The sequence below is a fragment of the Falco peregrinus genome, chromosome 6, assembly GCF_023634155.1.
Source record: "Falco peregrinus isolate bFalPer1 chromosome 6, bFalPer1.pri, whole genome shotgun sequence".
Lineage (NCBI taxonomy): Eukaryota > Metazoa > Chordata > Aves > Falconiformes > Falconidae > Falco > Falco peregrinus.
The window spans coordinates 20,518,702-20,540,178 of record NC_073726.1 but is presented as its reverse complement, the minus strand read 5'-3'; the positions used below and the strand labels follow the sequence as shown (position 1 = coordinate 20,540,178).

General features: G+C 35.4%; 1 protein-coding gene across 11 annotated transcripts in view; it reads left to right on the top strand.

The window, feature by feature from the left end:
• CACNA2D1 (calcium voltage-gated channel auxiliary subunit alpha2delta 1) overlaps positions 1-21,477 on the top strand; it is a 433,534-nt gene that overhangs the window by 253,522 nt on the left and 158,535 nt on the right. The gene's annotated exons all lie outside the window — the stretch shown is intronic.

Genomic DNA, 21,477 nt, shown 5'->3' with positions numbered 1-21,477 from the left:
TCATCAAGAAGAAATCATTATCCAATAAAAAGACATTTCAGCATTTAAAATGGCTGCACATTTTATTAAAAAGGGGAAGAAAATTAAATAAGATCCATATTGGTTTTATGTTTTATTTAGGGTCCTAATTTCAAGTCTTTCCCGTCTTTCAAAATCTCATCAAGAAGAGAGAGACCCTAATGTGACCCAAGGTCTTTAAAATTCATGGCCACAGTTGTGTGCAGCTTATATAAATGACAGAGGGATGAAAATGGAAATGTCAGTATGATGAGGGAAAGAATCATAGTAGCTCGTAATCTTATATGGTGTGCTTGACTGACAGACCTAGAGGATTATTCTGTGATTCTTGCTTAATAAGTGGTAAAGAGCACCTTAATTGCAGGATTACAGGGAAAAGACAGGCCATTTCCTTTGGTTTTGTTTTAAGAGGATTGATACTTCACTGTTAAAATGTTATAATAACCTACCTCCAATTATTAGGATATTTGTAAACACCATGTGAACTTTGCTATAACATTGTCATCATAACAGTATGTAAAATGTTGTGTTGAATTGAATGTTTTAGATGGTATCTCTAAGGATACTTACTTCCCTTAAAAATGCATGCTAGGTAATGTTACTGTATGGTCCAGTAACCTAAAAATGAAAACAGGCTGTAACTTCCATAGGAAAGGTACAACTTTAGTTTCTAATGAAATGACAATAACAGGCAGAAATGTACTTTTTTTGATAGGGGTAACTGCATGTGCAAGATATGTGGTTTGTGAGAAATTAATGATTCCTTGGGTCTGGCTATCATGTCAGTTACCAGAGATGTGGAAACCTAAAAAATGACCGGGAAGACTAATTCTGTGTTAGCAAAATCACCTTGTTGAGTAGCTGGGTAACTTGGTTACAGATGAAGTTTTCAGAGTTAACAGCCTGAGAATACCTAAATCCCACATATTTCATATCAATAAACACAAAACTGTCACTGGGGTTTATTTACGGTAACAAAGTTCACGTGTCATCTGAGACAAGGTGATCAACTGGCGTGTAGTCATTCACCACCAGATTTCCAAAACTAGAGTTTAATTTTCTTTTCACAAGCAATATTATTCTCAGGCAATTTTTATAACCCTAGAAAGACTGATAAAGTATCTTGAACACTGTTGTCATTTTTCTTCTTGTTCGCATGAGCTAACCTGTCATTTCTTGATAGAGGTTTCTGTGCCCACTATAGCAGGGAACAGCTGTACACTTGGAAAATAGTTTGTAATAAATCTGCAATTCCCTGTCTACATCACAGTCCGATAGTGAACATTTACAAAACAGATATTACAACAAATCCTTCTGAGAAACAGTGGATGAGACACAGTTTACAACTTTTATTGCTTGGAAGCCAATTTTTGGGGGGCTGAATAACACCTTGGAAAGCAGATTTCATTTTTTCCTCCCTTATTGTATATGTCTTGTAGGATGCCAAGAGAAACAAAGAATTGCTCTTTGGATCTCACAGAACAGGTTTTCAATGACTTGCCTACGCTTCCTTGTGATAGGTTTTCTGTTCAATTGCCTCTTACAGTAGCAGGTTGCTGTCTTTAGGGGAGAGGGACAATTACAGGTAAAGCCACGTGCATTCCTAAATCTGGATTTTCACTTGGATCTGTTGATCACACTTCGTCATGTTAATGATTTTTTTTTTTTCTGTATGGAGCTGGGAATTTGAGAATCACTGATTCTTAAGCAATATGTTATGTGTTAAAATCTTTCTTCCCTATTCGGGTTTAATTTTTATTGCAGTTATTATTTGTGATTTTAAAAATATGATTCAAATATTGAATTTGTCATAAGAAATTCTGAATGTGTGGATACATTCCCTATTTAGCCCTTCAAAACTTGTTTAGCCAGTAATTCTCCAGTGGTGCACCACCTATTTAAACCTGAGAAACTAGTATGTGCTATAAAATAATATTATTTGGCTTCCTATATATAGTAGTGATTTGCTTATTGAGAAATATAGTGATGAGCTTCTTGGGAAGTAGTCCCCTTTATTTCAGTATAGAAATGCATGGTACATCATTACAAAATATCCATGCACTATATCCAGGTTATTACTTTGTGGCTTATTTAACTGCAGAAAGAAATATTAGAAAAAAAATGCTTGCTTTTCCCTCTATCTGGTGCCAAAACCTAAGGGGAAAGTCTAGGGAATTAATTTATTTACCTGTTTGAGGATTACAGTCCCACCACAGGAGAGGCAATCCCAATAAAATAGACTCGAATCATGGTTTCAATTCAGTATTTTTCAAGAGTTTCATTTAGGTTTTGAAATAAAATCAGCCTGCTGGGGAAAACAGAAAAGACCCTCAGGCTGTCTTTCTGCCACATGCACTGGGAATTTGTCATTCATCTCGTTAGTAATAATGGAAATCTTATTTCTAAATCCCTGTTAAAACTGTAACCTGCTTATCCCTAAGCAGAATATGGGAACTGTGGGCTACAAGTAAGAGGAAAACCTCAGCACAAGGCAAGTGAGGTTAATTTGTCTAGTGGATACCATCACACATTGCCCTTGCTTTTGAGATGCATAATGTACCATCTGCTGCAATGGTTGCTCTAGGTTTCAGTCTGTATTGGTGTTACAGCTTTATGAAAGGTGTTAAGCAAAGCACACAAACAAGGATTGCTTTTTTGTGTGTGTAGTTACACCTGCTTTACTTCCTCTAAATCAGAAATTGAAATGCTGCTTCCACATGTCACTACTTGATTAGGATTGAAGAGTTAATTAAAGTGTCAAGTTCACAGTAATGCATCTTGAACATGATGACATCACTTTAAATATGTTTGGACAACTACTAGCAAGAAAAAAGGCTTCCCCTGCTCAGAACCCATTAAAACAGTCATAACTAGAGTTACAATTAATTGATGGTTCTTTTAGCTTAATAATCATTAAATATGCATACTCTTTGTTCATACCCTCCTTTTATTGGGATGGCAGTCAAAATTTTGCTGCTCTTTAAAATCTTCAAAGATGTATATTATTTTTTTGATAGCAAGTTTGTTAGTGGACATCAATTTTTACCTGCAGTAATACATCATATATGGAAATATTCAGTTATTGATATTTTGACATAATCGTGCTTAGTACTAGGGGGCAGTCAAAACACTTATGAATAACTTGAAAAATTCTGTTTTCATACTGTAGTGATCTTTATCTTCATTGGAATATTATCAGTTTAACTAGAATTTTTGTACTATTGAACAATATCTGCATATCTTTGGTATCTCAAAGGTATACAGGCTTGAAAAGAAAAAATATTCTTTGGGAAGAAACTAGAAATGCTGGGAAATTAAACTATGGCAGCAAGAATATTCCCTGTCAAAAAACCCCACAAAACCCAAACAACTCCAAACAAAAATGTGAAAAAGTGCATTGTCATTTATTCTTGGAAGTTCTTACATGTAGATAATAAATGAGATTTATTCAGGAATCAAGGTATAAGTAAAGTGTTGTGTAAATATTTTGGCATGCTACATCAGCATTCCTTAAATGACTAAAGGAACAATACATTTTTTGTGGTTTTTTTAATGTTTGGGTTTTTTATATTTTTAGTTTAAACTGCAAAAACAGACAGGCAAGACAGTTTTATTAATTAAATTGCTTTGTTTGAAATATGTTAAAATTAATGTTATTGATATATTTTGGTTACAGCTGAGAAACAAGGTATTCAGAACTGCTTTTCTCATGGTTTCTTCTAAGGGATAAACTCATTGTGCAGGTTTACTACAGCTGGGATTGAAAAATGATTGCTTCAAGTCTGATTTTGTGTGTGTGTTCATACCTTCTAAATCTGGAAATAGAAATTGGATTATATTGCTCTGTATGTCTCATGCAGATGGTATATGAGATGACTGCTTCTTCTAATTTTTTTTAATAATATTTTCCATTATTTTAATTGGTGAGTTATTTGTGAAAACAATGTAATGAGTGAAGTGGACCTTTAAATGAATTTTCAGTGTCATCCTGTTGTAAATACCAAACACTATGGCTTGGGGTAAGTATAAAGCAAATGTTAGTTGCTGTTAAGTCCCTAAGTACTGCCTGGTTAGTTCAATATTAAATCTGGAAGGAAAACACTGATGCAGAAGCTTAAGCAAAGAACTCTAGGGTTAGTATTGCTTTTTATATTCTGACAGTTATGATTTTCTTTTCCCCCAAGTGGCTTACTGAAGCTCACTGAATTAAGATCTTTTTAAAGAAGCAGCAAAAATAAATGGCTTTTCTAACATGATGAAAAAGTTTGTTTCTGTCAGAATTCAGGAGGCCAAACAACTTGAACGGTATCTTGCATCATGAGGAGGTACTTTTATTTTGGTGCTGTGATTACGTTAGTTTTATTGGATGGGTGGTCTAGTGTATTTGCCTGCCACCTAGTTTAGCATGACTTTTGTCTTAAATTATCAAAATTTAAGATCGTAAGGTAGGATAAGGAAAGGCTGGCTGTCCTGAAAGACAAGGAGAATTGTCAAGAAATTGGTTAGGTACTTGCTATTTTGAAGGTACCAGTTGTAGTAGGATTTATCAATGTAGATTTAAAGCAATCTGCCTGATAATGATGCATCACCAAAATATTACAATACCATATTCTCAATCTGAATATTTGCAAATATATTTAGGCCTGGAAAGTTTATACAAGACTAACAGATCATTAAATGTAACATAATGTTCTTAATATGAAAAGAAGTAGTGGCACATCTGAAATAAAATGTATTTATGTTGTAATTCTAGGTACTCTTCCAGACTTTGTCTTACCTTAATAATTTTGAGTTCAATTTTCAAATGTTTCTGTAAAAATAAAATAGCAGAATTCCCATTTTCAGAAGTAAATTTGGAACTTAAATGCCGTAGAATTTCATAGAGATGAAGTTTTCTAAACATTAATTTCTACTGAAAGTGTGTCTTTTGTAATATTATAACCCTAAACTTAGAGAAGTTTATTTGAAATTAATCAAGGGTTTGCCATTTAAAAGCAATATGAGGGATTTTATTTCTTATTTGGTATCTATTAGCTGGGTTAAAAGCTGGCTGAACAGCAGAGCCCAAAGAGTGGTGGGGAATGGAGTTACATCCTGCTGGCGGCCAGTCACAAGTGGTGCTCCCCAGGGCTCTGTGCTGGGGCCAGCCCTGTCTGGTGTCTTTATTGATGATCTGGGCAAGGGGACTGAGTGCACCCTCAGTCAGTTTGCAGGTGACACAGAGCTGGGGAAAGTGTTGACCTGCTGGAGGGCAGGGGGCTCTGCAGAGGGGTCTGGACAGGCTGGAGCAATGGGCTGAGGCCAGTTGTAGGAGGTTCAACAAGGCTGATTATCATTATCATGCAGCATAGTTGCCTTTCACTACAGATTTCTTGAACATCAAATGTGTTGTGTATCCAGTGTTATTTTGGACATCATAGCAGGTCCTGAGATTCCAGCATCTGTTAGGCGGCTTGACTGAATAAGTGTTTCAGTTGTGCAAACTGCCAAAATATGTTCTGGAGGCCAGATGATTACTGCTGCTCTCAGATTCCTTTCCATTCCTTCTGCAATATTTTCTCTCTAATGCACAGCTTGGAATAACAATTAGTGTTGAATCCTCTTGTACCAAGAGGGGAAAGTTGGCTGTACAGTAATATTGGCGATCTGGTAAAAATAGCTAATGGTGGCATTTGCATTTTGCAATGCAAACTGCAAAGCAGAACACTGAATATTGGTAGATCTTTATTAGTGGACACGTTAAAGAAGAAGATGACAATGTTAACAAAGATCTTGAAATACTGATTGATGCTGGGGGGTGGAATTCTCCCTATAAGGAAGCCAATGCAAGGATTCTTTATGTTACAGACTTGGCTTAGCTCTGCAAAATAGGTTGATATGGGGTGTATGCATTGTCCGAGCCTTAAATTAGTCCTCATGGAAGGGAAAAAGCCACTTCAATCCTTTGTTCAGCTACATCACCTAAAAGCCTCTGTCAATGCCAGGGATGGTGATTGTGTTCTCAAATCTGCTCTGCAGTAAGGGAAGAGCATCAGAAAGTTACTCAAGTTTTCTATCAGTGTAAATTCACAGCACATATAAGTCTTTTAGGATTTATAGGAATTTCTGTATAATCACTTTTTCAAAAATGTTTCCAGACAACTCTGAGGGAGTGTGAGAAGAAATATTTGTTACATTTGCAAACTCAAAATGAAAATAAAGGTTTAAATGTTTTTCGGTATGCCAAGTAGATATGATGAGTTGACTACTAGCAAAAATGTGCTAAATTGCTTGAAGTAATTAACGTCGTACAAGAAAATACCAATTTGTGTGAAGCATTTCATGGGAAAACAATAAAAAGATTTCTGTATAAAGGAGCTTAAAACCTGCTTCAAATGGAAGTGTGAGGGTTTTGGGAGTGTTCCTTGGTTACTCTGAGTGCCTGTCAATTCTTTTTTCCTCTCTTCTCAAACAAGTTTCCCTTCCTTTTTTACACTCAGTTATTTTCAGTATTCTGAGATGTGAGGTAAGGAAAGAGGAAGGAGAGGAGAAGGGAAGAACTCTGGCCTACCACCTTTTTTTGTTCTTTCTCTGTTCTCACACAAGCTGCCAACTATGCTCTGAGCTGTGGTCACCCTCTGTGACCCTGTGCAGAGCTGTAGAAGAGCTAAAGTGACTGTGCAGGCAATGTCTGCCTCTACCCCAGTGTCCCTGCAGTATCCACTGGTGCTGTCTGGGCTGAACGTGCACATGCATAGCGCAAACTTGTACATATCCTTAAGGATGAGGACAAGATGTTTTAAACTCAGTAATATATTGTAAGATGCATAAAATAACAAAAATACATTACTAAGTGCCTTGATGCATGCATAGATAAAACTTCCATACATACAGAAATAATATATTAGAATAAGAAGAGTTTATATCTATGAGGAAGAAAACTAAAAATAGTATCTTTGTACTGTGATTTTTTTTTTGTTGTTGTTGTTCTGGAAATGTGAAATATTTCCTATAGAACCATCTCTCTGCTCATTAAGATTTTTAGAAATGTCTTGGTGGTTTGTTTTGGTCTTAATATTGAAACAGTTTAATACACTTATTATCAACATAGTGCTGATTTTCCCCTGGAAAGAAATCCAGTTTTCAGCTTTGCAGTATAAAAAATGTTTAAATTTGTAAAACTCTTTACTAGATAGTTCGTCCTCACATTTCAGAAGTCTTGTATTTCCAACCTGTGATACCATAGCTGCAAATTTTGCTCTGTTGATGGCAGCCTAGCTATGAGTTAAAAATTATATCCCTGGTTTATTGGACTTTACCAGACTTACATGATGAATCCTTATAATCCCATACTCTAAAAACATTTCATTCATTTGATTCTTTCAGAACAAAATGAAATAAAGCTGTTATAGATATGCAGGAGATAAAATTTAAGATTCACAGTATTTAGTTCTGAAAAATACTAACCATGGTGAATAATACATTAAAAAAGGAAAGATAATAAATATGGATACTATTTGAAATATCCCTATTGATAAATTTAGCTGTGGTGTTTACTAAGACACTGCAGCAGTGGATGAATGGATGGGAATATATCTTCTCTACTATAATTTTAGCATCTGCATTACCATATTATCCAGCATTGTAGTTGTTATTACTGTTAAAGGAGCATCACCTTCCCAAATTATATGCTTAGTTTTGGTTTGGAAGTGAGGAAGACAGATAATGAAAGGAAAGACTGGGAACAATTATGTAGTCATATGTGGGTTTGGATATCCCTAGAGAATGGCTTTTTGTGGGTATATCCAAAATCACAGCCCTTAAAGGTTATGTTAAGGTAAAAGTTACATGTGGAATGTAACTTAGGGACACGGCCACTGGTTCTTTATTTATCACTACCTGACTCATTGATTTGGTTGGTCCCCTTCTTTCTGCCGTATGAGTTCATTTCCAGTCATAACTATTAGGAAGGAATAATGTGTAATTTAATAATAAGGTCTTTCTCTGGCAATACATAAATCACAGATATTTCCCCCACCCCCACCCCCATTATTCGAGGTGGGGGTAGTATTTTGTGAAGTCTGGACAGTATATTTTGAATGTAGGTATTTCTTTATGTGTGTGTTTATCTAGGTGTATATATATGTATAAAGATATTTAAATAGTACTATTGAACTACTTTCAAGTCATTACATTATCTTTTGTGCATAATTTGGATATATTACATCAGTAACTTCGGAATTCAGGTTAGATTACTATGTTCTTATGGTCTTGCATACAAATATCTTAGTTGCTTCTCTGTGTCAAAAGTTGTTTTATGCCAAATTGGATATAGTTATTTATCTGTCTGATGCTAGTTCCTTTCAGATTGCTATTTCTATCTATGATAACACATTGGTTTCATTGGTTTTCCATCTTGCCTGGCCTGTGGTCTGTCCATCTACTTTCCCTCTACTTTTGCATGAAGCTCTGCACTAGAAGTGATTTAGCTCTGTTACAATTCTACAAGTATTGATTTAAAAATGGTGTCCAACACTGAGTCAAACTCAGTTTTAACTTCTAGTGTGTATTCTTCCTAAACAGAAGATTCCAAAATGCACCTCACAAATCTTATTCATAAAATAACCGTTTATCTTCATGATTTTTCACACCCTTTTTCCTTTCTTTTTTGCTGATGGGGAAGATAAAAATTAATTCTCATTTACTGCAGGTTAAGCGCATGTGGACAGCCAGTTACCACTGAGAAACTGAGCTGTAGTTGTACAATCACATGCCAGTAAATCCCTTTGAGATCTTTTTAACCCTGAAATATGGATATTTGCTAACTGGCACGTGACGCAAACTTCAGTTCTTTGGATTACTTCATATTGCATTCTACCAAGAAATCTGCACTCATATCTTTTTTTTTTTCTACTTATGATAAAAATCTAAAGTTCTTCCTGTCTTTTTCTTTCTGAAGAAAATTTTGTCCTCTCTTTTCCATTTTTTATCTGCTTAGTCTCATTTTTCATGGGTTCTGGTCTCTTTGCCACTTTTTCCTCTTTTCTGCTTGAGTTTGCATTTCCTCCATTTTTTTTCCCACTTGCATGTAGTTTATGAATATTTTTCTCAGTCCACTGTGAAGATTCTGGATTCCTTAGCTCTCTTCCTCTCCCAGGAGTCACTATGACCCTCTGCTTTTACCTCAGTCATGTTTTGTTAACTTTTAGGCATCTGTGATTCACAGCTCATTCTTCTGATCCTCTGGTTCAGCAAACATCTGTTTATCGTCAGTTGTCTGTCCTCTGTCTTGCTATATTACCTTTAGGATTTCTCTATTTTTTCTAAATGCATTTCTAGTAATTGTTTATATTCTTATTGGGTAATATTGCATAAACAAGTATCTTTTGTCATACTTTTGCTTAAGATAATGGACATCTTGCAGCCTTGTCATCTTGTCATCTTCAGTGTGTCCTTTGCCCCTTGAGCCCCCTCTCCCTTCTTGGCTTCTTTTTTGAATTTATTTAATAGTTGGTTATTTTATCTTTGAAAATAAACACCAACAATTTTAAAACAATATTCCTTTCTGTCCTTTTATATATAAATATGTATCAGTTTTGTCTCCTTAGGATAATTTTCAATGAAAAAATGTACTGAGAAAAACCCCTGAACATTATCTAGTAGATTTTTTACATGGATTTATGCTGCATTCTGAGTTAGTTGAATGAAATTGAATAAGCTATGTATGTGTTAAAGTGCATTTGTGCTTGAAATATCTGTCTCTTAGCAGGACTTCTAAGCTCAGACAGGACATTTCATTGAGACCATTATCTGCTCTTTCTATTGGAGCCAGGCCTTGCCTGGCAGACCTCCTTCAATTAAATGCACAATTTTTCAACCTGTACAAAACCAATTAACCTAAGCACCTATTTTAAAATGAGACTAGGTCTTTTCCATTAATCAACATGATAATGTTAGTCACCTCTAATAAACAAGGTCATGTATCTCATTGCAAGTCATCCTTCAGCTTACAAGTTGTTTATTTAAATGATTTTTTTTATATATACAGTTAGACACACCACTCTTTAAAACAATTATCTGTATAACTGTTCATTCTGTAGAGTATTTCATGGTAAGTTATTTACAATTTTTAACCTTTTGGCCTGTTGCTGTGAAAGGCTGCGTGTCCTTGGTACCCATTTATTTCTAGTAGCATTTGAAAACATTCAGGCCCATTCAGGTCACCACCTTACTTTATGATGTGGAAAAAGAATAAATAGTTGCTGACCACAGGAAAAAGAATGGGAAGGCAGGGTGGGGGCAACAAATCTAGACCTTGGCCTTCTCAGTTGGCAGCTGAAAATCAAAAGTGCACTTGGGTAGCTCAGCCTGATAGGTATAGCAAGTGACAGACCGTTCAGAGATGAAGGAAAGAAGGTAATGAAATCTTAATTAGAAAATATTCCAAAACAGGCTGACAAGATGACTCAAAACAAATTAAAAAAAAAAAAAAAATCATACAGAGCTTGGCAAAAAGGAAGAAGTAATGAAGGTTGAGAATGCAGAAGGGCAAGTGCATCTTATGAGCCTTGTGATTTAAACATTGATACTTTACCTTGTGAACTTCTTTCCCGACATGCCTGCAATTGTGCTGGTTTGCTATGTGAAGGTCCAAAGAGACTGTAGTGTCAGCTGGTATCTTCTGTTTTGCATATACCCAGAAGGATGAAAACAGATTTTTGTGGCAATGCTATACCAGTAACAGATGTTTGCAGATTATTTATATTCCTGTGTTTTTATGGAAGAACAGTATTGATAATCCTTGTTAGAAAATTACTGAATAGGATTATGTTAACCTCATTCACAGTTAAAACACTTTCTTGGGAGAGTAGAAAATAAATGAAGTAAGAAGGAAGTAGCATAGGGGCTACTTAGCTGGTGGGGGGCGCAGTGCCAGAAGATGTTGCTTTGGTCTTTCCTTGTCATTTTTATTCTGGGGATGAGAGAAGCCTTGATTGGGCTGTTGTTTTATTTGGAATACAAATCTCAGGAATGAGCATTTTACTGTGCACCTAAATGAAGTTTCTGCACAGTCAACCTGGACGCAACAAATGTGCATATTTTTTTATTTTTTTTTTACATTGCATCAGTGTCATTTTGTTGAATCTGAAGAGGAGTGCTCAGCTTGTTGGACAATGTACTGAATATCAAATATTGTCAGTTTTGTTGCTAATTTGCCAGGGGTCCAAATAAGAGTATGTCTACATTTATCTCTGAGTTTTGCTCCCTGTAGTTCAGAAGACATAGGTTTTTGCCTTCTGCTTCTCTAAATGAAGGTACTCCAAACTTATTAGGTCTCAATGGTACATACGTAATGTAGAAATGACTTAGTGATGAATCAGACCCAGGAGACACAGCGCAGTTGTCCCTGTGACTGATATTTCTGATACTGTAACACTGAAATACAGTCGCTAGGAGAATTGTGTCGTGTTATTTCTCAGAAAAGAGCCAGTCACTTGTTTGGATGTAAATGGTATATCAGTCTGACATCAGCAGTCTTTGATACCAATGATGTTTGCCAGAATTTCTTTGTGGCTATGTTTTTTTGCGTTTAATAATTATGCAGAGAAATACTGTCTGTGGTACTGCCTGTGACACTCTTACATCACTATGTGGTGACTGAATTACAAAGTAACAGTATCAACACATTAGAAAGTTATGTCTATCATTGTTAGTTATAAAGTAGCACTAGATTTCTACAAAAATTCTTGAAAAAATAGTTTATTATTTAATAACTACAAGTCATATTTAAACAATAACTTTAATTAAAATTTAGATGTATAGATTACCTATACATTTTAGTGTAATGCATTCACAGACGCAATGAAAATAAATTGAAAAAGTAGCATCAAATATCAGTCTTGCAGGGTCCTCATCTGCAAATCTGATGTCACTATATCACACTAAATCTCTCAGATTGTTGCATATCTTGCAAGACTTGTAGCACATCTTTACTGTTTTTTCAACTTCCTAATCAAGTGACCTGCTTCCTTGCCTTCTTACACAGTATTTTTGGCTTGATCTAAATTTGGATTTTGACAGTATTTTGCTCATTGGTAACTGCAGGTAAAGTGAATAGTTTATCTTAACATGGATGTAACATTAAGTCTAATTTTGTAAAGAAACCTAAAAATGTAGATACAGTAAGATTGTCAATTAGCTCGAAGTCCCTTTATCTAGTTGGAACCCAGTGTATTGATTTCAGTTGGACTAGGATTTCAACTGAAGCATTTAAATAATAAAAAGATGCTAATATTTTCATATTAACATATTTTCTACTTTTCCAATGATTATTTGATATACTGAGAACTTTAAGATAGTCACATTTGTACTTAAAATAGAGCAGAAAAAATAAAAAATACTAAAATAGTCGTTAAAATAACATTGCAGTTATTTTGATATAATATCTGTATGCTCTTAGTCAGTTCTCTGGAGTAATAGCATTTTGGATGGTGCCTAGCTTTTTTTCTGTCTTGTAGGAAGATTACAGTGTACAGACTGTACTTTCACAAAAAAGAGTTTTGATTCTATATAAAATAAGTTATTTGAAATTAATATGGAATGTTTTGATGTCAAAAGTGGGCAAAGTTTAATTTCAAGCATGTATTTCTAAAAAAAGTTGTTGCTGGGGCTTGTGTGGTAAGACTAAGATTCAATAATACTGAAGAGCCAAATGTTCCAAGCAACTGTGTGGGTCACAGAATTTAAGTCTCCTTTATCCCAAACATCATCCATATCTCTTTGAGATATTAAAGGAGCATTTGTGTGAAGAGCATTACAATAGTGAATAGTTAGTGAGGTGCAAGCCCTTGTAGATCCATAGGGAAGTTCTTCATGTGTCCAAAAGTTGCAATGTACTGGATATCCCTGGATAATCAAGAAAGAGTGCCCCAGGAAAAAATCACAAGTGGGAGATGGCAGGTACTTATTACTGCATAGGGCAGAACTGAATTAGTGATGTTGCGAATGGGTTGCTCTCTCCCACAGCCAGGAATTCAATGGGAAGAGAGGCTTATACATCAGAGAGTTGTGTCACCATTCAGAGGGATCTCAACAGGCTGGAGAAATGGCCTGACAGGAACCTCCTGAAAAAAGAAAAAGGGGAAATGCAAAATTTTGCATCTGGGTAGGAATAACCCAGACACCAGTCCATGCTGGAGGCTGACTGGTTGGTTACTCAAGCAGCTTTGCTGAGAAGAGTCTGGAGGTCCTTAGCACTGGTGAGGCCACACCTTGAGTACTGTGTCCAGTTCTGGACTCCCCAGTACAAGAAAGATGTGGACATATTGGACTGAGTACAGAGCAGGGCCACGAAGATTGTTAAGGGTCTTAAGCAGATATATTTCAGATAAGGAGAGGCTGAGAGAGCTGGGGTAGTTCAGCCTGGAAATGAGAAGGCTCAAGGGGATTTTGTCCATCTGTATAATTACCAGCTGAGAAGGACTCAAGAAGATGGAGCCAGACCCTTCTCAGTAGGGCCTAGTGGCAAGACAAGAGGCAAAGGGCATAAATTAAAATACATTAAATTATATCTCAACAGACAAAAAAACTTCAGTGTGAGTGTTGTCAATCACTGCCACGGGTTGCTTTGAGAGATCTTGGACTCTCCATCCTTGGAGATATTCAAAACACATCTGGACACAATCCTGGACAAGCTGCCAGTTTTGGACTCTCCATCCTTGGAGATTTCAAAACACATTTGGACACAATCCTGGACAAGCTGCCCTAGCTGTCCCTTCTTGAGCAGAAGCTTGGACTAGGTAGTCTTAGAGGTCCCTTCCAATCTCAACTGTTCTGTGTTTGAACATAGCACCAGCCCAAGCCCTGGGTAACCCCCTGGCAAGCATGGAGAGGGAGAACACTCAGTCACTTCAACTAATAGCAGCTACATGCAGCTCAAGGGGGCACAGGTTTAGGTACATGTCACAGCTTTATTGTTCCCTGGGCAATGTTACCTGAACAAAGAAACAAAAGCTCTATATAACTGTAACAGATCAAACAACAGCTTTCAGTATTCCTGTAGTATAAAATAAATGTGACTGGTTGCATTTAGGCATTAAGCATGAAAAATGCTGTGTCAATATATTCTATTCTGCTTACTGTATCTTGTAATTTCTCTGAATTCTTTAGGGTATGTTATGAGTTATGAATATTTGTATACAAATACTGTTCACATCTCGGTAAAATGTTTCTCAGAGACAATTTATGAGTGACAGTCTCTTCTATGAGACATCTTTTTACAATCTTCTTTGAATCCATTTAATATTAGTAGTATCTGATTATAAAAGGAGTTCCATACTGATATTTGACATAAGTTTAAAGTCAGGGAGTTCAGAAACCTGACAGCTTACTTCAGACTTGCTATTTTGAAAATTGCTTTCCTGTGGAGCTCAGCTGTATGGGTCTTCCTACCTTACAACTCCATTATGAAAGCCTGACACCTCAAATTCCAGGGGTCTTGGAACTCATTCTCCCAACAGTGTATCCATGGAAAATAATTGATTAATTTTTCTTGAATTAAATTAGTAGTATTTTCTGTCTAATTAATTGTATTATACAACAATTAAAAGGCTGACTCTAATTCTGTACTACTTTATTTGCTTTAGCTTGTTCTCTGTGTTCTGGTTTTGAAAAAGGAAAAGAACCGGGAAAGTTTTTCAGAGTTTGAGTTATTTCTCTGAGGTTTTGTTTTGTTGTTTGTTTTCTTTTTAAACTTAACCCTCCCTAACAGTCCTTGAGAAATGTGCATCTGAATTACCTGTCTGCCCTCAACAAGCTGCATGATGTTGAGGAGTCACTGTGCATCTCTTGTTTATCTTTAAGATGATAGTTGTTGCCCCTTATTTTGTGAAAACATGCCATGAAATCAAAAAGTTATCTGGCAATTAGGTGGCATCTGTTCTTAGATTAAATATTTGTAATATAGGGATTTCATTACATGGTTAAGAATTCTAGGAATGCAGAAGTTGTCCAGATTCTCAAACAAATTGGATATTGATTTATCTGTGGATTACCAGGCTGACAGGTTGCAAAGACGACTGTGGTAAAAGTCTTGATCACCTGCAAAAAATCTCTTTGCACTGGGTTTTTTTTTGAGGATGAGCCCAGAAAAGAGTCTTTACTGTTTCAGGCAGTGTTTGCTGTACATGGATGTCTGAGGTTGTGCTGATCTAATAGAAAGTCACAGAGTAATAGCCTCTTGCCACTTGCTTGAGTGCAAGGTGAAATGGAAACATTTATTTTCCAGATGAGACATTGATTTAGTAACAGCTTTCTATTACTGCAAATTACTGATATAGAGGTTAGCATTTCCCCCTCTTTGAAGCAGTCTGGTGTGTTCAGAATGAATTACATGCTCCAGCAGCTTGACATAGCTAAAAGCTGTTTGGCTCCAAAATCAGGTTTGTTGTCCAAAACATGGACCACACTTAGAGGAAATAGAAAATCACAGTTATTATTTTTAAGGAGTGTGCTTGTTTCCTTTATTCCTTCCCTCCCCTTCTCTCGTTTTCTTTGATATGCAGGGAACATGCACACTCTGGAAATGTTAAACAAAACAGATGTGTTTCTTTATGATTTTCTAGTACGCCTGATCTCATCAACACTTATTATTGGTGCTTTAACAAGAGTATTTATTGTGTATTATAGCAAAACCACCATTGCTTCATTTTAGATATGATGACATTATTTTTCTTCATGTTCTAATATTTATTTGAAGGTATTTTATGCTTTTCTTTCCCTTTGAAATGATCCTATTCTGTAGGAGCTTAGAAAGGCAAAGAGCAGCATCAAGCTTGTAGGAGTGTTTCACAGAGACTGGTAACTTCCTGGAGTATCTTGGATTGTTTGGAACAGCCATACTGAGGTGTGGTAAAATACACAGTACATAAATAAACATAAATGCATAGTAAACTGCTCTGAAAATCTAAGGAATATAAGAAAAGTAATATATCATATATTGCTTGCATATAGTAATATATATTCCTTACATATAATCCAGCAAGTAACTTCTTTTGTTCATGTAGTTTTTCTCTGTGATCTCTGACAAATTCTTTGCATGTTTTGTTCAGCATCAGAATATTGGAATTTAACATCACCATTAGGCAAATAGGAGGGTAAGATATATGGTAACAGGATTGTGATCATAACAGAAGCAAAGAGAAAGTAAATCAGAGACAATAAAACCATGTTGTGCATCACATAAACTGTAACTTCTTTGTGCTGGTAATAAGCCATTATCAGATTCAACTTGAAATTTGAGCAAAATTATGACATCAACTATGAAAAAAGTTTTTTTGGGTTGGTTGTGTTTTTTTTTTAAATATTCCTGAAACAATGCAGCTTTTGATGTAAAGATAACATGTTTTCATTAATTTGTTAATTTATCTAATCTTGAAAAAGTGGAGGCACCCTCTTCTACCTACTCAACATACATGTAAAGCCCTATAGACCCGCTTAACACAGAGCCCCGAAAGGCTAAAGGTTCCCTTACTCCTTATAACAGCAGCAGAGGGACTTTCTGTGGTGCAAAATGTTTAATGAGTAATTGTATAATAAAAGATCTGGCTCTTTCATATACATATATTTCTTTGATAGAGAGAATGTTTTCTATAAAACAACTTTTGGGGTGGTTCTCTTCTATGCTGGATTTTGGAATTTTATTTCATGTCTACTCAGCTAAGAAATATTTCACTTTCAGAATTTTCTATTCTAATAATTCCCTGATAGCATTTCTTGAATAGATTTTCATAATGCATTTTGCTGAAACACCATGAACTTCTGTGGAAATACATAAATTAATGATAATCAGAGAATTAAAATTCTATACAGTACACAAGTCAAAACTGTTGGTGCTATTTTTAAAGAACTAGTTTATATAAATTTATTCAGGTTTATAGAAAATGCAACTGTGTGCATTTTTGTATGTTAATCATTTCATATTTTTGTGTAGCATTTAAATGATTAAGACAAATGGAAGACTTTATTTTTGAAGTCTGGCTTGAGTTTATTATGTTAAAACATATTATGCCTTTTCTCTTTTTAAAGCGGGATTTATGACTAACTATTAGAAACTTTGTGCACCCGCATAAGTAAGTGGGGAAATTGCATCCTTCAAAATAAAAAGCACATAGTCAATCTCCCAGTCACTTAGCAATGCATCAGGAAGCATTCTTCAAATGCACTTCAAGAGTATGGATTTCTGTCTGCTTTTTAAATTAGTAATGGGATTTGAAGTATCAGAAGTCTGTTTGTTTTCATCATGTGGCAGGTTCTGAAGTATTTCTCTCCTAGTGTTTTGTTGGGGTTTTTTTGAGATCTGGCCTCACAAAAACACTTTTGATCTCAGATAGTTAACTATCTGAGAAGTTAGTGTTCATAGAGCTTCTGAAGAAAGACAGGGGAAGAAACAAAATCTGATTTTAGTTAATTTATAAAATCCATTAAGAGATAAGGTGATTCATTCCTGCATCCACTACTTCTATGCCATCACTTTTGAGTATCTCTAAATACAGTCATAGATTATATCTGAGAACATGCAAATTAATATTTTTTTCATTTAACTGCTATAAAATATTATTTAAATTACATAAAAATAACTTGAGAAAAATAGGAACATTTGTCACAGAAAAAGAAAAGGATCAAATACTGGCTTCTCTTTTCACAGTATAAGGGTTCTCAACAAATTTCACTCATCAAAGCAAAAAGTTCATGATAAAATGGAGTAAAATCCTATTTTAAAAGAGAAAAGAAAAAAACCCCGTCATTGATTTGCAAGGACATGTTTGTAAAGTTAATGATAAATGCATTAGTCAAATTCTCTCAGAAGCCCTGATTAACTGTTAATTTAACTATCCGTATCCCTTTCATGTCATCCATAAAAGAGAGACTACTTCTATAATGGTCTCTTTCTAGTCATTCTTTTGAAATATCATAGAGAACTCATTAAATATTGAAAAAAAACTTGAACAGTCCTTCTAAGGCAGCATAGAGTTAGAAGTTCCTTCCAGCAATATTCATATTTTAGAAAAAGTTACACCCTGATTCTGGGCAGCTTTAAATCTGACATCATGCAGCAGTGATTTCAGACTATCACTTTACTTCTATCTTACTCTAGAATGGGCGATACTCTATGTATATTAGTGTATACCAATTAAGCAATATTGTTCATCATGAAGAGAAGATTCATGTTTATGAATCATGTTTATTTATTTCCCTAAATCCTTCAAATGAATACTTATGTTATTTTGAGGGTGGGAATGCCACATTTAAAAATATCTTTCATTATGTACTTGAGAGAAAATTCAGTTTTCCAGTGCCATAGACTGTTTCCTCCGTGATTATTACATGGTGCACATTAATTCATTTCAGTGTATTATTGGTTTCTGGTCATCGGTATAATATTTTTGAGAGAACCAATTTACATGGAGTCTTCTTAGGAATAGGGATGTTTAGTTTCTCAAAAGGAAGGAAGAGGTTGCTTTTAAATTACACCATTTTAGCAGATTAGAAAAAGCTTAATTTTGATCATAACAGTTTGTATCATAGTTCCATTGCCAGAAACTGAATGAGAATGTCTGTGTCATTGAGAGGATGATTGGTCTTGATGACTTCATTTTCAGGCCTCTGGAGATGATGCTTAGGGTGATTATGCCAAAAGCCGCAACAAATAAAGTCCAAAACCTGTTCATGATGAAGCTAATATAAGGAGAAAGCTCTGACACAGTTGGGAGGAGCCCTAAAAAACTTGTGAAGTATAAAGCGTTATATATTGTTAACAGAAACCTTTTAAAAAATCAAATTCCTTTTTTTTTTTTTAAAATAAAAACTTAAAAGCCATAATACCCCCTTAAAATTTGAAGGTTTGTTTATCTCAGAAAAACACAGAACTCCTTTCCCAACCCCAAAACCCTTAATTTGGGTGTATTTAGTAGTAGTAACATTATTTTTTACATCTTCTGAAGTTTAGAGCGTTCTGAAGTTTAGAACTGTTTCAGGATCTTTGAGGTTATTGCCTACTTGTTCAGTGCAGCTGCTTTGTTCAAGTTGAGGTGTTTTATTCCTGAGTTTCAGTGCATCAGGCTGGATTACTGTAATGATCCTGTGTAGGTTGAGATACAGTTAGTCACAGCAGCCCAATGCCACATCTCAGTTAATGAGGTCAGGCTCTGCCTGTTTCCCACAGCACTTGCGTTTCTGACTTGATGAATACCTCTTGCTGTTGTGATGCATATTGAACTTCTTTGTCAGAGTTTAAAACATCATGATTTTTTTCTTGCAAATAAAGTGTGTGCCACAACTGTGACAGCTCCATGTATTTGTAACATGTCAAGAATAAGATGTAATTGCAAATGTAAATGATTCCTTTGGGTCATACGTAGACTGTGTGGTCACTATGCAATAATTAGAAATACATATTATGGTTGGTTTTCTAACACATGGGGATTTATTAGCTGTTGTGTTGAAAAGTGCTCTCTGCTATTAGCTTTGAAGAGAAGCAGGAAGGGTTTACATATTGGACTGTTGAAACTATAGTGTCAACACAGCTGGTAAACTGCACAGTGTGACAGCATATGTTGCAGAAAAACTTTAAGAAATAGTCTAGTTAAACTATAATTAACACAGAGTTCAGTGCAGTACATTTAACTTGGACTATAAGTATTTCAAAGGAAAAAAAGTCCAGGATATAAGCTGGTGCCATGCAATAAGGAACTTCCTTTACCCTGATATATTTGTGACCAGCAGTCCCTTCTCCTACTCCTATACATCTTGCTAGACTAAAAAAGTGAAATTGCTTTAAACCTCGCTCTGTCTTCGGTGGTTTTTTTTGTGTGTTTTTTTTTTTTTTCCTTGTTTGTGTGGGGGGTTTTTTTGGTTGGTTTTGGTGGGGGTTATTTTTTTGTGTGTGTAATCCCTGTAGATGTACTCATCAGCTCTACTTCCGGTACAAGCATCATCTTTGAACATCAATGACTGTGTTAGCTTGCATGTCTTGTGCAGTGGCACTACTACTGAAGTACATCTGGACCTTTCTTCTTCCAATTTTTTCGAGCTGTTGGAAGATGCACTTTCTAAGAGATGGTTCAGTGTTGTAATTTCAGTTTCTGCATCCTCTTTTACAATAGCTAAGAATCTGTATCCATGGGTTTCTGAAAAGAGAAAAAAAAAAAAAAAAATAGTTGCTGTTGGAAATAGGGTTGCTAGCAGAAAGGAAGACTTCAGTTGTGGTATATTTGCCAGCTTTTATTTTTACTTTGACTTAATAGCCTTTGAAACATCGATCATACCCAAATATCTTCTTCCCTATGCCAAGCAACTGCATTGTTTGCTCTCCCTTTTGAGATGGCTACATCCATACTTGTGAAATAAGCGTAACACCATGCAAATGCATTAGAAAGAAGTCAAGCTACGGTGAGACTATCAAATGCATCTATTGAATGCAACTATACTAATGCATGCTTTCCACTATAAAAATGAGCTAATTCACCTTTTGCAGACAGCACTAAGCACCATTGATTTGACTGTAGGGGCGAACATACATAGCATTTTTAGTTAGGTTTATATTGCAACTTGCTTTCTGATAGCTTGGTTTTGCCAATGTGCTAACTAAGCATTATCTTAAAGCATGTATTTATTCACAGAGAGGCAATTTATCAGTGTACATTTCTCAAGCAGGTTGTTTCTTTGTGTCGTATAAAGCTACATGCATACCTATCCTATCAATGGCTTTGTTCTTTCTGCTTTCTGTGCTTTAATAACTAGTAGGACACTACATAGTTGCAAACTCTAATATAATTTTTTTTTGTATTTAATTACCTCCCTCATTTCTGTGGGTTTTTTTGTTTGGTTTGGTTTTGTTTTGATTATTTTTTTAAAAACAACCAGAAAGCCAACTGTATTTTAGATGGCACTGACAGAGAACATGTTTGATAGTAAGCTTCACAGAATAAAACAATACGTCATCCTGAGCTTTGAACTGCATTCTGGAAGATGCTAATCAAAAGACTGATGACCACTAATGGACAGCTTGTAGTTCCCTTTAGGAAGTAGAATACATTTTTCTTTCTCAGTAAGCAGGGGAGTAGTCTTTAATGAGCTGGATTAGTTTGTATATCTAGAGCCACTTTGAAAACATCTGGTTCTTGCTCTGGGATGTAATTTTGCTCAGGCACAGTATCACGGTATCAAAACCGCATTGTGTAAAAAGTATAACTAAAAAGAGGAATTCTTGGCAAGAATGTATTTCATATTTTGTATATTCCACTTGGATGAGATGTATTTTTCTACAATTTAGAAATGAGAAAAATTACTTGAAATTCCTGAGGGCAGAATAATTCACTGCCCACTTGATATAATTGTTGCAGGGTGGTTCATGAAACACTTAACTGCATTGCAGAAGATCCTCATCTGAAGTTATTGTTTAAACAGCTTTGCGTGTGGAAC